At 43.0% G+C, this 4,636-nt stretch overlaps 1 non-coding gene across 1 annotated transcript; it reads right to left on the minus strand.

Moving 5' to 3' along the window:
* Nucleotides 1-4,133: 4,133 nt before the first annotated feature.
* Trnae-cuc (transfer RNA glutamic acid (anticodon CUC)) lies at nt 4,134-4,205 on the minus strand. Its single transcript has one exon. It is a non-coding gene; the product is annotated as a tRNA-Glu (tRNA).
* Between the last annotated feature and the right edge of the window lie 431 nt (nt 4,206-4,636).

Raw genomic sequence — 4,636 nt, forward strand, 5'->3', positions numbered from 1 at the left:
CTGTATTAATTGAAATTGAGTTATTTTACAAAAAAAAAAGTGTTGTTCTGACAAAAATACTGAAGTATGTTGTACCTATATTCAATGTCGGGCGGTACAGTACCCATTCAACCCATATTTGATTTTGTGTTTATAACCCTGTAGTCTCCTGCCACCGAACTTCTTTAATTCCCACTATATCTAACTTTAACCTATCCATTTCCCTTTTTAAATTTTCTAACCTACCTGCCCGATTAAGGGATCTGACATTCCACGCTCCGATCCGTAGAACGCCAGTTTTCTTTCTCCTGATAACGACATCCTCTTGAGTAGTCCCCGCCCGGAGATCCGAATGGGGGACTATTTTACCTCCGGAATATTTTACCCAAGAGGACGCCATTATCATGTAATCATACAGTAAAGCTGCATGCCCTCGGGAAAAATTACGGCCGTAGTGTCCCCTTGCTTTCAGCCGTTCGCAGTACCAGCGCAGCACAGCAAGGCCGTTTTGGTTATTGTTACAAGGCCAGATCAGTCAATCATCCAGACTGTTGCCCTTGCAACTACTGAAAAGGCTGCTGCCCCTCTTCAGGAACCATACGTTTGTCTGGCCTCTCAACAGATACCCCTCCGTTGTGGTTGTACCTACGGTACGGCCATCTGTATCGCTGAGGCACACAAGCCTCCCCACCAACGGCAAGGTCCATGGTTCATGAGGGGTGGGGGGGGTTGTGATTAACTTGATCAAATGCCTTATGGAAGTCTATGAAAAGCAGTCCACATTTTACGTTACTTGCCTGCGCTAGCGCAATGACATCGCGATACAAAGCCGCAGTTTGTAAATCGTTCTTCTAAAAGCACAAGTCTGCTGTTGGCCTATGATGTCAGCAGTGCATGGTGTAAAGCGCTTGTTAATTACTCGAGCTATAATTTTATAATCTGAATTTAAAAGCGAAATCGGCCGTAGGTTGTTTATTTTTTTGCATCCTCTGTTCTTCGGGATCAACACGATTTTGCATTGTTTGAACTCTGCAGGCACTGGCTTCCCTTGTAAGACTTCATTGACAGTTTCGGTGAACTTTTCTCCTATTAGGGTCCAAAATCGTTTATAGAATTCAATGGGCAGTCCGTCAGGTCCTGGAGATTTTCTAGCAGGGGAGCTGCACACGATTTCTAAAACATCTTCCTTGGTGATGTCCGAAGAAATGTTCTCATCATCATCTCGCGATATTCGTGGAAGATATGTACCAAACTGCTCATCGTATTCTTCTTCGTTTGTTTCCCCTGACGCATACATACGTTCATAGTACGCTGAGGTCTCTCTAATTACTTCCCTCTGGGTGGTGATTATGGTACCATCATCTATTTGAAGTTCATCCACGAAACTTCTTCTTCTATTCTTGGCGTGTCTGACAAGGTGGTACAATGCAGCAGTCTCATCTTCAGTGACTGACTTTGCTTTGGATTTTATTTTAAGTCCCTTCAGTTCCTTACGTTTCAGACTTATTAACTTTGCTTTTATTTTCTTGATGTCTTTTAATCTTGTAGGAATTGCATCTGTCTGATCGTAGAGGTCCCTTAGCACGCTGTAGTAGAATTCTACAGTCTGTTCCCTTGCTCTGGCCATATCTATACTAAAAGATATTAAAACTTTCCTTAGCTTCGGTTTCGCTCGTTGGGTCCACCATTCTATCACACTTGGAAAGTTGTTCAGTGAACGGAGACACATTTCCCAAGCTCTGGTTAGGGCATCTTCTAAGTCTTCTTCTGATAATAACGATATATTTAGATTCCACTGGTTTCTTACTCTTCGGGTAGGTTGTGGTGTTAAATTTACGCAGGCCAACAACGCACTGTGATCGGAAAAACTAACGGGAACAGTTTCTGTTTTCAGTACTTTATCTGCTAAATTCTCCGATACGTAAATTCTGTCAGTTCTACTACAGGAATTCGCAACAATATGAGTGAAGTTCACCATCATTGGGTATTTTATTTCCCACGCATCTTTTAATTTTAAATCAACAACAAGACGTCTCAAGTCAGTTGAGTAATTGAAGTTGGGGATTTGATCCTTTCGACTCAATACACAATTAAAATCTCCCCCTATTATAAGTTGGAGGGGGTTTTTCCTCAGTAAATAAATTACGCTTTCATTAAAGAATGTGGCTCTTGCAGCTCTATTACTGCTGCCAGAAGGAGCATATATAGGGTGTTTCAAAAATGATCTGTATATTTGAAACGGCAATAAAAACTAAACGAGCAGCGATAGAAATACGCCGTTTGTTGCAATATGCTTGGGACAACAGTACATTTTCAGGCGGACAAACTTTCGAAATTACAGTAGTTACAATTTTCAACAACAGATGGCGCTGCAAGTGATGTGAACGATATAGAAGACGACGCAGTCTGTGGGTGCGCCATTCTGTACGTCGTCTTTCTGCTGTAAGCGTGTGCTGTTCACAACGTGCAAGTGTGCTGTAGACAACATAGTTTATTCCTTAGAACAGAGGATTTTTCTGGTGTTGGAATTCCACCGCCTAGAACACAGTGTTGTTGCAACAAGACGAAATTTTCAACGGAGGTTTAATGTAACCAAAGGACCGAAAAGCGATACAATAAAAGATCTGTTTGAAAAATTTCAACGGACTGGGAACGTGACGGACGAACGTGCTGGAAAGGTAGGGCGACCGCATACGGCAACCACAGAGGGCAACGCGCAGCTAGTGCAGCAGGTGATCCGACAGCGGCCTCGGGTTTCCGTTCGCCGTGTTGCAGCTGCGGTCCAAATGACGCCAACGTCCACGTATCGTCTCGTGCGCCAGAGTTTACACCTCTATCCATACAAAATTCAAACGCGGCAACCTCTCAGCGCCACTACCATTGCTGCACGACAGACATTCGCTAACGATATAGTGCACAGGATTGATGATGGCGATATGCATGTGGGCAGCATTTGGTTTACTGACGAAGCTTATTTTTACCTGGACGGCTTCGTCAATAAACAGAACTGGCGCATATGGGGAACCGAAAAGCCCCATGTTGCAGTCCCATCGTCCCTGCATCCTCAAAAAGTACTGGTCTGGGCCGCCATTTCTTCCAAAGGAATCATTGGCCCATTTTTCAGATCCGAAACGATTACTGCATCACGCTATCTGGACATTCTTCGTGAATTTGTGGCGGTACAAACTGCCTTAGACGACACTGCGAACACCTCGTGGTTTATGCAAGATGGTGACGGGCCACATCGCACGGCCGACGTCTTTAATTTCCTGAATGAATATTTCGATGATCGTGTGATTGCTTTGGGCTATCCGAAACATACAGGAGGCGGCGTGGATTGGCCTCCCTATTCGCCAGACATGAACCCCTGTGACTTCTTTCTGTGGGGACACTTGAAAGACCAGGTGTACCGCCAGAATCCAGAAACAATTGAACAGCTGAAGCAGTACATCTCATCTGCATGTGAAGCCATTCCGCCAGACACGTTGTCAAAGGTTTCGGGTAATTTCATTCAGATACTACGCCATATTATTGCTACGCATGGTGGATATGTGGAAAATATCGTACTATAGAGTTTCCCAGACCGCAGCGCCATCTGTTGTTGAAAATTGTAACTACTGTAATTTCGAAAGTTTGTCTGCCTGAAAATGTACTGTTGTCCCAAGCATATTGCAACAAACGGTGTATTTCTATCGCGGCTCGTTTAGTTTTTATTGCCGTTTCAAATATACCGGTCATTTTTGAAACACCCTGTAAATTGACTATAGTAACTCCTGCTACATTTATTCCAATACCTCGCCCCGATTCTAATTTATCAACGTCATGTACCTTCTGTAACTAAAATGGCCGTTCCAGCATTCGTTTCAGTGGAAATATTGTAAAAATCAACGTAACTGGAAAAATTTAACTGTGGGAATACCACTTCCTGTAGGAGAGCAATATCCGTCGCTGACTCATACAGAAACTGTTTCAGAGCAGCTATTTTAACATCCGACTGCAATATTTCTCGAGAACCACACGAAAACTGATGGTTGTTGACGTTGCTAACCAGAGATATTGTCAAATTAATATGCTGAATCGATGACACATTTGCAAAAAGTTGAACATTTGCCTTTATTTCGTCAGTTCTCTGATAAACCGCGGTGAAAAATATTTTCCGGTACCGGGAATCGAACCCGGGCCTGCTGGGTGAGAGCCAGCTATCCTAACCACTAGACCATACCGGAGGCTACCATCTGAGAACTCATTCTGTAATTACTACCACAAAGCAATCACAAGTTTGTATGATAAAATATAGTTTAATTGATCTTAATGATTTTTTATTCCTATTAGTAGTTATGTTTCCATGTGCAGTACGGAAACTCATGCCCAGCTCACCCATACTTGATCCCGATAATGAAAGACCTGCGGGGACATCGTTACGCTTCTGATGAAGACGTTGAGAGAACTGTGAGACTGTGGTTGCGGAGAGTGTCGACTTCTTCCGTGAAGGCTTCAGAAAACTTGTTCATAGTTGGCAGAAATATATCCAGTTGGCTGGTGATTATGTGGAAAAGTGAATATTGGTAATTAAAGATCACATTGTAAAGATTATTTCTGCGCTTGATTTATTAAAATATTCCTATCCAAACCCAGTTAACGAAGGTGGAGGCATTAC

This window comes from Schistocerca cancellata, chromosome 10 (assembly GCF_023864275.1).
Source record: "Schistocerca cancellata isolate TAMUIC-IGC-003103 chromosome 10, iqSchCanc2.1, whole genome shotgun sequence".
Lineage (NCBI taxonomy): Eukaryota > Metazoa > Arthropoda > Insecta > Orthoptera > Acrididae > Schistocerca > Schistocerca cancellata.